The sequence below is a fragment of the Ambystoma mexicanum genome, chromosome 4q (genome assembly GCF_040938575.1).
Source record: "Ambystoma mexicanum isolate Mex_15411 chromosome 4q, UKY_AmexF1_1, whole genome shotgun sequence".
In the NCBI taxonomy this organism is placed as follows: Eukaryota; Metazoa; Chordata; class Amphibia; order Caudata; family Ambystomatidae; genus Ambystoma; species Ambystoma mexicanum.
In genome coordinates this window covers 1,100,184,864-1,100,203,932 of record NC_090928.1, presented here as the reverse complement: position 1 = coordinate 1,100,203,932, position 19,069 = coordinate 1,100,184,864, and positions in this window count along the sequence as shown.

Here is a 19,069-nt window from a genome sequence, read left to right as displayed (position 1 = left end):
CAGGTAAGTGCTTTGTTAATGCTGACCTTGTTCCTTCTCCCTTGCAGGTTGCAATGAACCGGGAGATGGCGAGGTAAGAGAAGCGCAGGGTGCTGCCAGGACTCGCTGCTTGCCCAGGTAAGAATTGTTATTAATGCTGTCCTTGTTTCTTTACCTTTGCAGGTTGCGGCGAACTCCGGAGATGGCGAGGTAAGCGAAGCGCAGGATGGATTTAAGACCGGTTACTTCACAGGTAAGTGTTCTTGCTTGCTAATGCTGTTCTTCCAGGATATTAATGGAATCCGGATCTAAAGCTTCAGGATCGGGCCGCCGGAGAAGCAGATGAGCAGGAGCTGGACACGGTGAGCATTACGCTGCAGTAGTGCAGAATAACACAGAGCATGTTCTGCTGTTTGGGTGTGGTTTAAATAGCCCAGGTAAAGTAGTTCCAGGCCAAGTAGTTCCAGGCCCAGCCACACCCAAAACACTAGACTGCATGGCTTGGTTCTAAAGAACGCCAGGACTGACTCCATGTATGTTTCTAATGGAGTTTTAAGGCCCTTGGGGCGTAAGCCCCACTGTTTCCAGGGGGCTGTTATACCTGAGGGGGTCAGGGGCATGGATCGTGACAGCAATCCCCCCTAAAGCCTCTCTCAAGGTATTTCCTCTGTTTGGCCCTGGTTTGGTCAAATGGTTCAGATGAAATCGTCTTACCAGGTGTGGCACATGGACGTGCTTGCTATGTCCTGAGGGTCGTATCCCTTCCAGTCCACTAAGTAGTATAACTTGGACCTGGTGAGTTTAGAATCTGGGATGTCCTTGACTTCGAATTCGGGTTCTCCATTAACCAGTACCGGATTTGGTGGTGTTTTGACCCGAGTTCCAGGCTGAACAGGTTTTAAGAGTGACACGTGGAATACGGGATGGATCTGCATATTTGGTGGTAAAGCTAGTTTTACTGCCACGGGATTTATAATAGCCTTGATAGTGTAGGGCCCTAGATATCTGGGATGAAATGTTCGAGTTCCTCTTATGGGCGCGTGCCGAGACGCCAACCAGACTTCATCTCTGACTTGGTAGTCTGGGGCTTTTCTTTAGTGTTGATCAGAGAATCTTTTATGACTTTCTTTGGCTTGGATCAAGTGGCCTGCTGCTTTATTGAAGGCTTGAGTGATGGTCGTATGTAAAGTCTTCATCGCTGGCATTTCCAAAGCCATGGGGGTATCTAATTTGGAAGTACGTGGGTGCCTTCCATATACGGTATAGAATGGACTCGGTCCAGTACTGGTGTGTAGCGAGTTGTTATAGGCATATTCGGCTATCCACAGCACATCTTTCCAGCTTTCTTCCACTTGATGTAACATGCACCGTAGGTATTGCTCAAGTGTCTGATTCGTCCACTCCGTTTGGCCAAGAGTTTGGGGATGGTGACTAGTGGACAGACGAATATCGATTTGGGCAATTGCACTACGCTTTCTCCAGAAGTTAGACACAAACGGACTCCCTCGGTCAGAAATCAGGATGGAGGGGAAACCTTGTAATCATACGATTTGCTATAAAAACACCTTTGCCAGACTGGATGCGTTTGGTAGACCCAGGGGGTCATGATAGCCAGAAATGACTTGTTCCTTATTCGGTAGATATAAACACCCTCTGAAATATGGGAGATGGTTCTTTGTTGTGTAATGTTCACCTTGAGTGGTCCAGTCTTGTAGAGCCTAGGTGTTCATTAGGATCCGAATTTCCTCTTGGAGTTTGTCCAGAGATAATGTTGTTCTAAGTCCTAGTAGTTTGTCACCTGGAATAATGTCCACCGGGTCTGTAGCTGAATATGCGTTCTCATCAATACCGATGCGGGATAGGGCGTCGGCTTTTTCCGTTCTGGACTCCAGGTCGGTACGTGACTATGTAATCATATTCTTTGATCGGAGATGACAGAATGATTGAGCCTTTGCCGTCTTGAGGTATTGTAGGTTGCGATGGTCGGTGATTACTGTGATGGTATGTCTGGCACCTAGGAGGTAATGCCGCCAAGCCTTAAAGGCTGCTTTGATCGCTAGGAGTTCCTTGTCTGTTATTTCATAGTTAAGTTCAGGTGTAGTAAATGTTCGCAACCAAAAGGCCACGGGATGTAACTGGCCTATTTCGGGATCCCTTTGGGAAAGAACATCCCCCATTGCCATGCTGGAGGCATCTTTTTCCACTACATATGGGAGATCTGGGCGGGGATGTCATAGCACCGGGGCTGAGGTAAATCTTTTCTTGAGTTCCTGGAAGGCCTTCACCGCCTCTTCTGTCCATTGGAACAGTTAGTTGTTTTTTCGTAATAAAGAAGTGATCGAGTGCACAATCTGGGAGAAACCTGGGATGAATCAGCGATAAAAGTTTGCAACGCCAAGCATAAATTGGACACCTTTGACTGAAGACGGTGATGGCCAGCTAAGGATGGCATCTACTTTGTGCATATCCATCCGGATTCCTCGGGTAATGAGGACAAAACCAAGGAACTCAACTTCGGTGAAATGGAAGGAGCTGGTGCTGTCGGAGTTTTGCAAGGACGGAGCGAACGTGCCTGACATGGTCATGTTTAGAAGAGGAGTACACCAAGATGTCATCAATGCAAACTAGGACACATATGGGAATGTTGCAAAGCCCAAAGGGCATCACCTGATAGTTGTACAGCCCATACTTAGTACAAAAGTCGGTCTTCCATTCGTCTCCTTTCTTTACATGCATGAGATGGTATGCCCCCCTGAGGTCCAATTTGGTGTAAATTTGGGCATCCTTGACTTGGTCCAGCAGTTCTGGGAGAAGGGGTAGAGGATAGCGGTTTTTAACTGTTACCTGGTTTAGTGTGCAGAAGTCGATGCACGTTCTCAAGTCCACCTCCTTCTTGGGTACGAAGAATAGGAGCTAGGATGCCGGGGATTTGGACGGGCGGATAAAACCGTTTGCCAAGTATTGGTCCAGATATGATTTCAAGTGGAGATTTTCAGGCTCGGTGAGTGCATACATTCGACTACATGGGATTTGTGCACCAGGTACAAGGTCAATATGAAAGTCATATGGCCTGTGAGGGGGTAAGGTATTAGCCTGTTCTGTTTGGAAAACATCTTGGAAATCATGGTATTCGCTTGGTAGTGTACTTGTTACACCTAGTACCAATGCCTCTTTATCTTGGGACAGGTGTCTCTGGGTCAGACGATGGAATTTCCACTTGGTAGCACGCATGAGCACACTCATTGGAGAAGGCACATTTTTTGGCTCGCCTGTCGATGTTAGGATTGTGAGCCACCAACCACGGCATCCCTAGAATCACCCGGAACTGAGGGGCCTTGATAAGGTCAAAGGAAATGGCTTCCCGATGTCCGTCTTGGCACAGAAGGGTCAATTCTGCTGTGCGTTGAGTTACAGGACCAGAAGCTATCTCTGTGCCGTCGACAGTGGTGACCTTGTCAGTTGTCTTTTTCTGACAGAGGGGAAGCCCCATCCTTGTTGCCAGGCCTTGGTCTATGTAGTTACCAACGGCTCCGCTGTCATTGTATGTCTCCACAGCATGCATCCAAGACGGTTGTTGGTGACTGATCAAAATCAAAGGCAGGGCAAGGTATGAGGTCTGTGGCTCTTTTCCTTCGCTCGACAAACGGACCTCTAAGCTTGCCGGGCCTGGAAGTTTTTCTAACTCTTGTTCTCCTCCTTCTTTCTCTATAGCTCCAACTGTTCTCCTAGGGGGTTTTACGGGACATTCTCTGAGGAAGTGAACTGATTTCTCACAGTACAGGCATAATTTCTGTTGTCTCCTTTTGTCTCTTTCAGCCTTGGTTACTGGGCTCCGTGCCCCCCAATTTGCATGGGATCCGAAGTGTTTTCTGATAAATGCGGACTGTTCTCCTTTGAGCGTACCTACACAGTCCGATTCTCCATTCTGGCTCAATCTGTCCTTCGATCATGCAGCGCGTGGTCTAGCTGCTCCACTAGGTTGATGAACTCTGCACAGTCTTTTGGTGGGTTTACCACCTGAGCTAAGATGTCTTTCAATTCCCCCCTTAATCCTCGATGGAATAACGTTGTTCGTTTCTCCTCAGGCCACCCATTTTCAATGACAAGTCTGTTGAAAGTGGCGATATATGTTAACAAATCTTGGCTGCCTTGGCGGAGGGACAGAAGTTTGTTATCCAAGCTTGGCCCTGGGTATGTCGGGTGAACAGCTTCTCCATCTCCTGTTGAAACCCCCTGAAATCCTGCAGAGTGGGTCATCCTGGCTTACTAACGGTATGGACCAATCCACGGTACTGCCACTCAGATGTGACAGAACAAAGGCAACCCTCGACTGATGGTTAGGAAAGGCTCCGGGTCTACAATGAAAACAGAGGCAGCACTGGTTAATGAATACTGCATATTTTCTTGGGTCCGCCGTAAAACATTCTGGTCCCAAGCAGGTGGTAGCCAGGCAGGTTATCCCACAAATGCATCACCTCACTCTGCCACCTACATAAGCCCAAGATACAAGGGCAGTAGACCCATTTTAGGGTAGGTATGGGCTCCCCCGGCACAAGGGGGGGGATCTAATCAGGTAAGTACAGCCTCAGGAAACTTCCCTCCAAACTTCCCACAAATCCCACAGAACTTCCCTTTGGAAGAAAGGAATATTCCATCCTCCAACTTAAGTTTCTTCACTAGGTACCCTCCAAACCCCAACTTCCAGAATAATCCTCCTCTCTCTCCCGCTTTCAGGATTCTAGACCGCCAAATCAGTCGCACTGGAGCGCCAGGTCCAAACACAGACCCCCAAAACCTGAGTCACATGTTGTGGGCTCAGCAGGGCCCTCAAATGAATATGGCTGCCCAAAATAGATCAAACCCAGAGTCTGGTACTCCGGAGCAATGACCAGGGCTGGACTGGCCCACAGGGACACCAGGAGTTTCCCCGCTAGGCCTGTGGGCATAGGGCCTCTTTGGTAGTTAGCGGAATGAACTGCGCAAGGATACAAATCATGTGAGAAGACCCAGTCAGTTTGGGTAGTTGGCATGAAATTGGCTGCGCATTTCTTTTCTACCCGTCCGGAGCAGACGACAGCCGGGCTGGCGCATGCGCCTTTTGAGGTCAGGGCAATGCCCGAGTAGGTGGAACCTCATGTGCCAGAATGCAGCCCTGGCGAGTGTGCTCGCTGGAATCATGTTGCATCACATGATGCACTGCACACAGTGCTCTACGATGAGAGGCGACTGGCGAGGCGAGTGCAGCAGAGCAGCATTTTCACTCACGTGGCTGGAGGAGCTCGAGGGTGGCTGGGTAATCAAAACGAGGGGCACCTCTGTTGGAAAATATTTTCCATGGAGCTTGTGCCTCATCGTCTTCCCTGCCTTTTACTCTCCTTTACCCCCATATCCATCCACACCAGATACCTTTCCTATCATATGACCTCTTCACCCTGCACTCCCCGCTCCCCTCCTCTTTTTCTTCCCTATACCTGGCTCTCCTGTTGGTGTGGCTGTTTTTGGTGCTTACCCATCCCCCTACCACCTATCCTCAGCTGCCCACAGACAACACATGGCTCCCAAAAACCCATCCCTCACCTCCAGAGTCCCCCTCCATCACCCCATCATACCTCAGACCTCACTTGCTCTCGAGTAAAGCATGAGCACACACCAACAGTTCTCCCATTACCAGAGCAGGGGATTCTATCCAGACAGGAGAGAAATACTGGGGTGGAGGGGTTTACGCTGGCAGAAGCTCAGGGGGTCAGTGTGCCTGTTTTGTTTGTGGCCAAAAAGACATTGGTTCAAATCCCAGCTGATAGCTCGGTGGGCTAATCCATCAGCTGTTCAGATATGTGTCTAGCCTGGATGGACTAGTCCGTTTGAATCCCAGTAACACAGCTCAATGGGCCAATGCATCACCGGCTGCTTGTGAATGTAAGTTGCAGGTTTGAATCTCAATATACAGAAGTATTCCATCCTTTGCAAGGCATTCAGACAACTGCGGGCCAGTTGGGTTGGGGTAGCATCAAGCAGGATTACATTGCTATGTAAATACACCACAAGACTTCAACCACTGCCTGTGTTTCATACAAGCTGTGTGCCGAATTTGGTAACCCTCTAACCACTGCCATGTGATCTGATTAGGTTATTTATATAAGTCCACAATGCAAACTCAGTACTACCTTGATGCTTTTTATAAATAGGAGGCGCTATAAGCAGAGCCGGAGGCACTGATTTCATCGACTGCCTTAAAGGAGGTTCTTGGAGCTGGAAAGAGAGTGGTCCATGGCTTGCAGCGCTGAGTGCGGATGGGACGAAGGATGCTTGCAGCATCCCCCTGCATCACCATCCATCATCCGGGATTCCCACGCAAAAATCATCGACCCACAGACTTCCGGGGGGATAACCGGGGTTAGGATGGAGGGAAGGGTGTAGTGGCAGGAAAGGGGTCCACACATAAACACGCCTTTTAGGCACTGCACATTATATGCTGGTGGCTGTTTTGGGAGTGCCTCGGCTGGAAGGAAGGAAATGCTTTCTGTTTGCCCAAAGGACAGTAATAGTTTGGAGATGCCTATCAAAACGATTGCTTTTAAACTGCTTACTGTAAGAAAAGAGTGAGCCAGTCTTCAAAAAAGATAATTTAGGGCCCAGGCGAGCTCCAGCATAGCAAGGGGAAGCTTACAGTGTAACGTATCACATCCTGTGGCTGCAAGTTAAGTGTAAAATGGCAACTTTCCATAGGAGATTTTTTTAAGGATTATGCTGGTACATTGATACTAAAGATGGAAAAACACTTTCCTGCTGGAAATTCTAATTTAAAAAAGATCTCTAATAAAACTAACTGGAGCGTCTGGCTTTCTGGACTTTGCCTCTATCCAGAAAGGACAAAAAGAAACGAACTTCATACATGACAGCATGCCTTATTCCATTCGGGGGATACCAGTGCAAGTCTGGTTTTAGCTTTGCATTCTGGAACTTGGAGTCCTGTGTTTATGATGTGGAAATCCAGTGCTGCAAGTACCAGAATGCAAAGTTAAAATCAGGACTGTACTTATCAATTCCGAATTGAATGCAACATGTTGGAATGATTGTTATTCATAGATGTTTTAAAACCCTATGTTCCAGCCAAAACCATTTCTAATTGGTCAAATTGAAGTTGCACTCAGCAAATCTTTAAAACTAAAAAGAATTTCCCCCAATCGAATGTAGAAACACCCAATTCTTTTCCTAGCTGTAGATAGGGTGTGAACAGGCCTATAGGGAACTCCGTAGATTTCCTGGTAGCCCTCTGCACCCTAGGCCTCTTTTTTCGGGTGCACTTTTTTATTTTCACATTTTCTCATAGGGAAAGGGTTGCGTTTGCTGAAAATGTTACGGGGACACTTTGAACATTATTTCCAAGACCTTTTTTGGTTCCCAGTCCACCCATGTCAATGACGGGGTGAAAACCCCGACAACCAACAGGTTCCAGAGGAGGAGGCCCAGGGGAAGGGAGATGCAAAGCCCTAGAGGAAGCTTCCTTTCTCACCCATGAAAAACCCCTAGAAACCTCTGAACCTGAATCCAAATCGCTGCAACCTAGGGAACAGAGGGTAAGTAGGAGAAACCAAGGGACATAGAAAACCAATTTTATCAAGGTAGACTGTGTCATCCAGTTTGAAGGGAAAGAATCCCTGGAGGATTCAGGGAAGAACATCTTCTCTTTCAGGGATAGGGGATTCCTCCCAAGGAAACATGGGTCCCAAAAGATTCAAACTTAGAGTGGGTAAGTGTGGGGACTGACCCAGAGCCACCAATTCCTGAACCTCAAAAATGTCATCCAGATGAGTTTGCAATCAATGAAGGATCTTCCCCCAAACTGCTTCAAGTGACTTCCTGCAGAAAAAGGGGGAGAGCAAAGCATCAGGGGAAAAAAGGGATTCTGAAATCCCACAAATATCTGGGTGCCAATTTTATAGCCAGACAAAGGGTGAACAGCTGTTTCTCCCCATTCAGATGAATGAGGGGAGCGGGGGAGCTGTTCTCACCAGACTATGCCTGAATAATGGAAAAATCACCTAATCATTATTCAGGAAAACTCCCAAACGATCAGACCATTCCCACATTTAAGTTTATTGACAAGTGGGAAATGGGCCTGGAAACTCCAAATTCCCAAAATCTCCTGCTTAGCAGGAGCATGTTAAAAATGTCCATTGGTGACAAAAGCATAGTTCATAAGTGTTGGGTTGGGAGAGATGTCCCCTCTGCCTTTTACATAGGCAGAGATATTCTCAATTGTTTCACAATTAATTTGGACCTAATCAATTACAAAGTCTGGTCCCAATTGGGGGGTAACCCCATGGACTTTGACAATCCTGAAAGGCGATTCAGGTCAGCTCAATTGATGACGTATGAAGTTGAAATTCAAACTGGAGAAGAGGTTACCATCTCAGGACTGGTCCAACAATTCACCATTCCCCTAAAAATTAAACTAGGACAGAACCTCCAAAACCCGGATGCTTATATACTTTAAATTATCACCTCCTACAGCAATGGTTGTATTTGAACCTGACTCCACTAGTTTACCTAGAACACGACCCCATTCGAATATTGGTGGATAACAGCTACCCTAGGAGCATCACTATGGGTGCAGACACCTTTATTTTAATGGTGGTTGATGCCCAAAATGTTTCCATTGACTCAGGGAATGAGATCATGGGACACATTCCAAATGACTGTTACCTCTGCGACGACGACATACTTCCAGAAAAGATGTTCACCCGGCAAAGGGGGAATTTCTTGGTGTAATCTTCCTGCCCGTATGAGGGGGAAGAGGTAACCTGCGACATCAGGAGGAATGAGGTGCTATTTCAAGTCAACAGTGACTTTCTCCCCTCCTTGAAACCTCCTGGCCAGGCCAACACCATAACAATAGTTCTCTACATGCAACTGGAGGATACAGCAGAAATTGCGAAAACTGAGTTATGTCCAGGCTTCAGGCAGATTGTTGAGGAACAAATAAATCTCGCTGTTGCCTGTGAGACTGAGGAGCAAAAGTGGAAACTTAAACAGGTGTTTTGGGATTTTCAAGAGATTTTACCGTGGACTCGCACGACTGTGGTCGCACCGAGATACAATCCACCACCATACCAACAGACCTTAGATGGCGCCAGTATTTGTGAAGCAATACTGTTTGCCCCTTGTGTCTATGGAGTCACTCATTGAGATAATAAAGAACTTAGAATCCTGTGGGACAATTTGTCCAGTCCACAGTACCTTTAATAACCCAGTGCTGTGGATTCTAAAACCCAATGGCCAATAGAGACTTTGCGCAGACCACAGCAACATAGTAGGAACTAGATATTGATTATTGTGTGATATATTTAAAGCCCAGCAACAATAAGGTCCTCTATAATTATTATTTCTTCCTTTCTATTCTTTCCATTTTATAGATGTCATTTCTCTATATATCACGCATTTCCATGAGAAAAACACATTCCAGTGCTTAATACAGTCTCAAAACATCAATAGTGATCTAACAGGAACCAGTTCCTGGATAACTGGTCACGACTTTCAAAATATACATTAATGTTAAAAAGAAAGATTTTACCTAAAAAACTCTAACGATCTACTTTTCCATCTCATGGTTAGATAGTTAACAATTAGCATAGCAACACTATATGAAAAAAACGACTATCCACAAACATAAAAACGCTGTCTCAGGAACATCCCGCTCCATAATGGCTTCCGCACGCACTAGAAACACGATTACATCATTGCGCGGTACTTTAGTACGTTGCGCGCGCCGTGATGAAATCATTGCGCAACGTTAGGGCTGTATATAAGCCCAATCAAAAAACAAAATGCCGCACAACGTGGCCTTCCGGAACCGTTGCTTATCAAGGCATTTAGGATACCCCCAGCACCACACTAGATGTTGCCAAATACATAAGGTAAGTTATGACTAGATACTATGAGGAATTTTCTAACCTTGACAGTTCCAGTCTCCAAGTTTGTCCGAAAGCTACCATAAACACTGTTCTCACTTAGTCTTCTCTTTCCATTTAGCCACATCAACCTTGATTGTGAACAAACAGGACAATAATCATTGAAGTTAACCTGTAATACATATCCCATTGAAGTTGCTGTAAGGAAACACTAAGGATTACCTACATTTACAAATTAAGAGAATTGTGCAAGCAGAAACAGTGTGAGTCAGAAATTATTTTTTTTTTCCATACACTATATGATGGTTTGCTATGAAAGATTCTGACATAACTGTTAGGACTAAATTAACTATGGATACACACATAGATGTTTTCTTTAACTTCTTTTTCTATCTGGTCCTCACATTTCTTACGTTTCTAAGAAGTCACACTACCAGCTGCACCTCCTCAGAGGTATCCTTCCTTTCCTCTCCTTCCCCCAGAAGATCACTGTCTCCAGAGCCCTGATTCTCTCGAAGCTGGACTACTGTAACAGCCTCTATCTAAATCTGCTACCTCTACTCTCCGCCCGATGCAACTCATCCAGAACAGGACTGAAAGACTTGTCCTTGGCCTCAAGCCCAGGGAACGTATCTCTCCAGGACTGAAATCACTACACTGGCTCCCTGTGGCTGTGAGGATTAAGTTCAAAACCCTCGGCATTGTCCACAAGGCCTTCTGGGGCCTTGGGCCAAAATACCTTCAACTCTCTCTTCCTAAATATCTTCCTTCTCGAACTCTTCGCTCATCCGCCTCCAACTCCCTCAGCGTCAGTCGCTTCTCCAAGCAACGAGTTGGGGGGAGATCTCTCTCCGCAGCAGGTACCTCCCTCTGAAACTTGAGGAGAACCATCTCCGGTTCCGGAAGCACCTCAAAACCTTCCTCTTTGCTTCTGCTTTCTCTCCCCCTCTCCCCTGCTAAATCACTGAAACTGTACTGAATCAGCAACTGGGCCACTCGCCAATCTCGGCCCTTGGCCCAGCCACTCTCCCCTGCACTGCCTCCCTGGCAACCCCTGCACTACGGGACTGTCTCTGTATCCCTACAGCCCCCCTTCCCAGCACTTGTCTGCGCTTATCCTACACATGCCACCAGCTGGCCCTTATTATTTATCTTGTATTTTACTAATCACTTTGTACTGCACTTTCCCCTCTCCCTTTCCCCCTTGCACTTTTTCCGTCCCCCCTACCCATGCACTTGCACAATCTGAATGACACCTGGCCTAGTAGGATCGTTTGTCTGTCTCCCCATGTTCCCCCCTCCCTGCCTCGTTGCACCTTGAAACACTTGTGTATAGGCGCGTTACACATGCCATATCATATCATATCATATCATATATCTTACATCACTTTCTTCCTATTAGAAACCACTCTTTCTCCTGATGAACCATTGAAACATTCAATGGGGAAACACGTGTCGAGTATAATTTGAAATCAGAATTTTATTTGAGAGCAATGAATACTTTTTGAGAGTTAAGCGAATGATCAGGTGTGATGTTAAACACCAGAAATTAACTAAACTTGTGAAATTATCATCAATGGTGTGATGTTTTACACCAAGAAAGAAATTAACTAAACCTGTGAAATTATCATCAATGGTGTGATGTTAACACCAAGAAAAATATGATGTGAAGAAATACTCAATTAAAGAACAATTGCCATCATTTATTTGGAATGAAGTCTTTCTTGCTACATTTTTTCTTACAATTAAGAGAACATTGCACAAAGAATACCTGACTCACCAACCAAGCTTTGTACATTATAAAGTTGGCGCATTTGAGTAAACTATTTTCCCATATCAAAAGAAGATTTTGTACATTAATATTTGTGTAGCAGCCACACAAAGATTTGGGATACACTCATGCAGACAACCATGCCACGTTAAAAGGAGCAGTCGCCAAGGGAAAGCTTTGCTGGTTGCAACACCTCATTTACGCAGACCATAGGGAGTTAAACAAACTGGTCCACATGTCCTGATGGCCTCTTCCCTACATTGATGAGGGACTGATCCAGATCCAGGGGTCAAAGGTGTATACTGCCATTGACCTGACCAATCGTTACTGGAGATAGCACCCGTGAGTAGGGAAGATCAGTACAAGCTGGCCTTTACCTTCAGGGGGCAGCGGTACACGTGGACCCAAACCCACTTTGGATATATAAACTCCAGCAACAAATTTAACATCTTTCTGCACAAGCCATTCCCGACTTGGGTGAAAGGGGAAACCTGGCCTATGCAGATGAAGTTGGAATCAAAAGCTCAACTGCGGAGGAACACATGGCTGAAATACACTATGTTCTGACCCAGTTGAAGGACGATGTAGTGATACTGTCCATCCAGAAGGAGCTGTGGTGTTAGACCCGTGTGAACTTCCTAGGGCATGAAATCACGCCTGAAGGTCTCAGTCCCCAGGCAAAAAAGGTAGAAGCCCTATTAAAATTAAAAGACCCTACGACTCTGCATGGACTAAGAAGCCTTCTTGGACTTACACATTGTAGTAGAAAGTTCATAGAGGCCTATGCAGAGGTCACAAGACCCTTGGTCCATTTACTAAACAACGGGGTCAAGTGGGAGTGGGGTTCAGAGCAAGCAGAGGCAGTAAAACAACTCAAGAGAAACCTTTCACAAGCTCCTTGTTTGGCTTACCCATCAAAAACAAGGAGCTCTTCTTGGAGACAGGGTTCTCAAATACTTGCTCACATTTCGGCCTTCCCCAAAGGATTGAGTCAGACCGAGGAAGATACTTTACCAGTGAGGTGATGACACAGCTGTGGGAGATACTCAGGGTAAATAGAAAACTCCACACTGCCTACCACCTAGCCTCTAGTGGGAGAGTTAAGAAGTACAATAAAATGATTTTGAGCATCCTAAAGAAGTTTGTGGCAGTCTCTGGGCCTAGTTGTGTTATGCTCACCTGGTTTCTGCGAAGGCGTTGGAACACAGTTGCAGCCATCCCAGGAGTTAGATCACCCTCATCAGGTCTTTCCCTCTGTGGATAAGCTATGAGCGGTGCCAATTGGTGACACTGCTCCTGCATGGCTATGAGAAAACGTGAGTACGCTGATCACTATTTTACCTCTCAAACCCTTCTACCCAAGGTGCGATTTCTGTGGGCATGTACCAGCCCATAGGGGTCACAGGTTAATTATTGATGGTAAGCTCTCCATCCTGCTACTTCTGGCAGGAACGCTTGTTGATGGGATCTAGTCTGCTATTCTGAAAAGTAGATATAAGGTTATTTTACTCACCTGTGAATTGGTTGTACCTCTTCCCAAAAATAATGCTGTTGGTTTGACTTCACTATTACTGTTAGGATAATCGTATGAGTGTCCCCAACTGGGTTTTGCTTCCCCTGATTTGCTGTTAGCCTGTCCAGAATAAGTCTGCATTAGATTTTACATACCTAGAATAACTTTGAGTCATTCAAAAAGTGAAACACTGGGTTTTGCTTTCCCTGGTCTATTCTAGGCAGACATAAAAACAGTCTTAGGTTTACACCTGCCTATTATTGCTTCAATTAATCATAAAGTAGACACACATGTGATCATTCAACGAAATCCCAAATGTGCAAGTCAAAGCCAAATGATGCAACAAAGTAATGTATTGCTCCACACGTTCACAGTTTTCCTGATAAGGAACCCCAAAGTTGTAACATTCTATAATAGTACTAGTTTTGGTATTGAAATGAACATCTAATTTTAACATTGCAATTTCCAGCTCATCAGATCATCAGTATCCATGTTATGTTATTTTATTTGTTATGTTATTTGGCATTTATATAGCCCTCTTCTTCTTTTTTGAATTATCGAAATGCATGGGCGGACCCACACAGGCGCTTCCCCATCCAAAAGGATGATGTGCACCTAACCCTCCATTCATACACACAGCCCTCACATTCTCACAACTCCTCCCACCGCCCCGTCTGCTCCACAAAATCCTATTTATCATTGGTATGACCTCAAAGTGCTGGTTGGTTGAACGCCTTCACGGACCGTAGTCCAGGTCAGTTGAGAGAGTAGGGTGTTGAAGGGTGCTTGGGTGCACCAGTTCAGTGTGCTGCTCATGTAATCACCTGATGGTAGCTGCATCCTAGCATTTGGTGTGGTGGTATTGATATCGGTTCAATATGTGCAGACTGGCGGGCGGACACCAAGACTGTGTTCTGGCTGCGTTAGGCCCGTGGGACACTTATGTGTGCAGCTAGGCTGGTTTTTCATGGGGTATTAGAAAAATGAGGTGTTCAAGGGATAGTGTTTGTATGTGAGCAGCTAGGCCAAATTGATTGAGGGGTGTAGCTACAATCTAATTGTGTGATGGTGTAGAGTAGAGAGTAAGCATAGTGATATGATATGACAGTTTATTCACCCAGCGCCCACACACAATGCGTTTCAAGGCACCCTACAACAAGGGAGGGAACAAGGGAAAACACAAAACATTCCTACAGGCCATGAACAAGAAGAATGTGAAGATTAGCCGAATGCTCTTGGTCTAGTGACACCCCAGACAGTGTAAGTGTCAAGGTACAGAAAGGAGGGAAATGGGAACAGACTTTGGATTACTGCACTAGGCCTTACGACATCTCAGGAGAATCATACAAGGTGAGGGAGAGGGGAGGAGAAAGAGGAACAAAACAGGCGACTGTCTCACTAGGCCCTACGGCACACTCGGCGGTATCATAGAGGAGGGAGGCACTTGGGGGGGACAAGTTAGAGGTCCAGGGGCAATTTCAATAGTGCAGGTGCAGAGAAAAGGTAATGGAGGGGGTGGGAGGCAGGAGGAGAGGAGAACAGAGAATAAAACAATAGAAAGAGCAGAGAAGCAGAGGGAAGAGAGAATACAGTTGCAGAGGTCAGTAGAACACCATTTTGTAAGGGAACAGGGAATGTAGGTGAGTATTCACGGTGACAATGGGTACAGCATGATTCAGGGCCAACGTGAGTGCGGGATCCAGGGGAGGTCCAGTATGAGAGTAGAGGGGGAGACGCACCACGAGTCAATGTGTCCAAAAGTCAAATCCAAGCGTTGACAAAATGTTATTGATGGAGAACCCTTTGTGAATCAAGACAAGTCTTTGAATGAGTGGGACAGGGGGAATGGAATGAAAGGATAATAAGGGGGAGGAGGGAGAAGAGAGCAGTGAAAGCAGGGGGGACATAAGGGGCCAGAAAGGGGCCACACAACAACATTACAGGCACCAGAGGGGGCACACAGTGACATCATGGGGGACTGGAGGGGCTGGGGGGCACATAGCAATATCACAAGGTTCCAGATGGTGGGAGCACACAGCGACAGCATGGGGGCCAAAGGGGCTGAGGCATACATCGGCACACAGGGGACCAGAGGGATTTTGGGGCACACAGCAACCTCACAGGGGACCAGAGGGGGCTGGGGGTACACAGCAACAACACGGGGACCAGATCTGTAAGATCTGGCGATCTGGCCTAGCCTCAAATATGTGTTGCCCTTCATAACCAAGACACTTTTATCTCAATAGCAAATCCAATTCCACATGCAGCTCTACCATAGAGTAAAAAATCCCTTCTTCCATTGGGACCTATTGAATTTTGTTGGTTCAGTCAATGCCATTAAAGAGCTGGGCCAGATATGCTCTGCACAGCTTTCACGGTGGACACTCAGTTTTCAATAAGCTTTCAATAAGCTTGAATAAGCTTTGGCAATCGGTCTCACCACTCCTTGTGTATGAAAGTATTGCTTATTTCATGTATATATCAATGAACAGATCTGTTCTCTTTCATAAAAAGCAGAAACGTATATGGCCACCTTAACATCCTCCATACATCTCGCCGTGCACTGGCAAAGTACGTTGTTGCCCACTCAGAAGTGCTCAGTGCTGACGCGACTTGAGCATCCTGGTTGACCAGGGAACAGTGCCTCAGTGATTAAGTCAGTTTTTCCTTTCAATTTACAGACGTCATCCATTATTCGGCACTGGTTGCTGGGCAACCACGTGCGCCTATGGCACACACTCAAGCAGTGCACCCCCTGCTGCGTAACTCTTAGCATCCCCCGTCGGGGATGTTCTCAAGTTCCCCTGAGGGGATCTCATAGCATCCGGCGGGCCAGACCAGCTGAAGCTCCCTGTCTACACAGCTTGAATGAGGGAGATGGCACCAGTGCTAGTGCTTACACTCCTTCACTTTCAAACTTGCTTGCACTTCGAGCCAGCTCAATGCTGCATTGTTCCCTAGGTAAGCTTTTCACCTTCTACGCCCGAAGTGACTGCTCAATGCCGGGTCCCAAATCCGATCACTGGTGAGTTACATGCCAACTTTGACCAGGGGATACAATCATGGCTTGATGCGGCTAGCACTTCAACTACGGCCTCGTCGACCTGCACCTTGACGCATCCAAGATTAACACTTCGATGATCGCTGCTGGCCAACTCAAAACCCTGGAGCGTCACTCATTGACCTCTCTAGTTGGGAAAAGCCTGACTCGGCCTGGCCACCTGTGAAGCAGCCCTGGGACTGCCCCAACCTGCATCTTTAAGAGCGGTCCTTTGACCGCACTAAGTGACCGCATTCACTCCTACTCGATACACGCTTACTGTTTTGGACCTCATGATCTAACATGCCAGAACTGAACTCAATCTGCTCGCACCAATGTTTGACAAAGGGCTTGACTCCATCAGCCCACCAAGAACTGAATCAAAGTACTGTTGACGCTGATTAACTGAATGGATTAGGACTTAGGCAGAGAAGTAGGTGAAAGAGAAAGACTAGAGAGTAGAACTATAATGAAGGAGAAGGACAAAGATAAATGATGAGGCTGGGATGAAGAAAGGGAGAAAGACCTGGCAGAAAGAGAAGAACTCAGACAAAGGAGAAGTAGTAGGATAAATGAGGAAGACAAGTTACTAGGATGAACGAGAGGGACTAGAATGATGAAGGAGTACTAGGGAGATGCAAAAGGAACAGGACTATGAGAAATGAAAAGTACTAACATTAGGGAAAATTACAGTTATGGGGGATCTAAATGATGAGAAGGATGAAGATGAAGGTGAAAGACAGGGATAAAAGAGATGGATGAAAGATGAGAATGATGGAGAAGGGCAAGCATGAAGGAGAAGAACTGGCATAAAATAGAAGTCTCATGATAGACTATCCAGAAGGAGTATGTTTAAGGATACTGTAGTGTATGGATTCCAGACAAGTAAGCAGGAAGCAGGAAGGACTCTGGAAGCCGGTAATTACAAACAGGAATATGCTTTATTATGTTACAGGGATTAAGTAAGAAGGGAGGTAGGAGCCTTGGTAGATACATCCTTCTATGTTTCACTTCCCATCCTGTGTGTGTCCCCAACCATCACTCCTGGAACCTTGAGGTGACATGGGGTTCCATGCCAACTAACATTCTGTGGCTTGTATTGTGTACATCAATGCAAGCCAAATCGCACACATCCCTTTTCCTTATAAAGAGAACACACACTCACAACAACACGCACCAAACCTGACACAACAAGCTCTCACAACAAACATACTCCACAACAACCTCAGGAAAACCAACTACATTTGCAACCCTCAAAGTGTAATCTACATCCACGTAACTAACCTTCTGATCCCCACATAACTACAACCTCCTACCCAGGACTTCCACTCCCAGGTCTAACAGCTGCCACCTATGAGCACAAACCAAACAAAGCCACATTCACAATCATCCAGGCGTACTCACCCTGCCTGCCACACATTGTCTCGGGCCTGCCACTCCCAAAGCACAATCGCAACCATCCACATAATAATCACAACTAAACCTCTGTAACCGTACTGAAGTAGAACCATAACCACACACACCCAGAGATGATATGGATATAATAGATTGAATGGATGGAGCGGATCAAATGGAGGGAATGGGTGGAGTGCACGGAATGAATGGGGCAGAAAGGAATGAGCGGAATTCAATGGTATTCGCCCCATACTTTGTATCACTGTGCATATACCTATATACCCGTATTGCCCCCTGTCTTTAAGTGTCTGTTTGTCGCTATGTTCCCAACACCCTGTTCACGTGCCTGGTCTTGGTATTTTTAAACAATAACCACCATATCACATCACTACACCTACACTTTACTATACACCATCATTCAACTAGAACACAGCTATACCTCTGATTAATGTGGCCTAGCTGTCCACATACGAATACGACCCCATGAACACCTCATCACTCTAATAAAGCGCAGCCAGCCGAGCACATTCTGGCCTCATTGCTCATATGTGCGTTCCTCAGGCCTAATGCAGCCAGAGCCCAGTCTAGGTGTCCACCCCCCAGACTGCACACATCCAACTGATATCCTCAGGACCACACCTATCACTAGGATGCAGCTACCATCTGACTATTACACCAGCTGCACACATATCTGGTGCACCCACGCACCCTACGACACCATCTCTCTCCACTGACCTGAACTTCGGTTCCCGAGGGCATTCAACCCACCAGCGCTTTGAGCTCATACCAATGATATATAGAGCGCTATATAAATGCCAAGTAACAAAACATAACACCACCCATCATCCCGACACAGAACTTGTCACCTGCAAAACCACAATCAAATAACAAACATAACCACTCTACGCACTACCGATGATCATACCAAAACTACCCAGAGATACAAATAAAAGTAGGAACATGAAAGGAAAGCTACAAACAAAACAAAGAACACATGAAAACAAACGTGGCTGCTAAAGGAACAGCACGTCAGAGAAACACTGTGATGGAAGGTTGATAAGACTCACATCAGAGTGAACATATTTAAAGATACGCATGCATTCCTCCAATATAAATGTGCACGAAAACATAGGCCATTACTCTTACATGGGTGCACCCCTTCAAAAGGTGTAAAACTGACTTCACCCGCTCACCTACATTTTCCTAAAAAACCATTTCATAAATTCATTTAATAAATAAGTATATATATATACGCCCATTCACCATCTGCAATAACATTTTTCAAACTAACTTCTTACATATGTATACTTTTGCCTTTAAGCATGCATTTCCTCATCTATAAGCAGTAAAATAGATTCCAATTAAACATATATCCATGCTACCAAAAATATATCACTGAATGTCTCAAAGACCAATCATACGCCCATAGTCAACACAACATGATGGTTAAAAAAAAATAA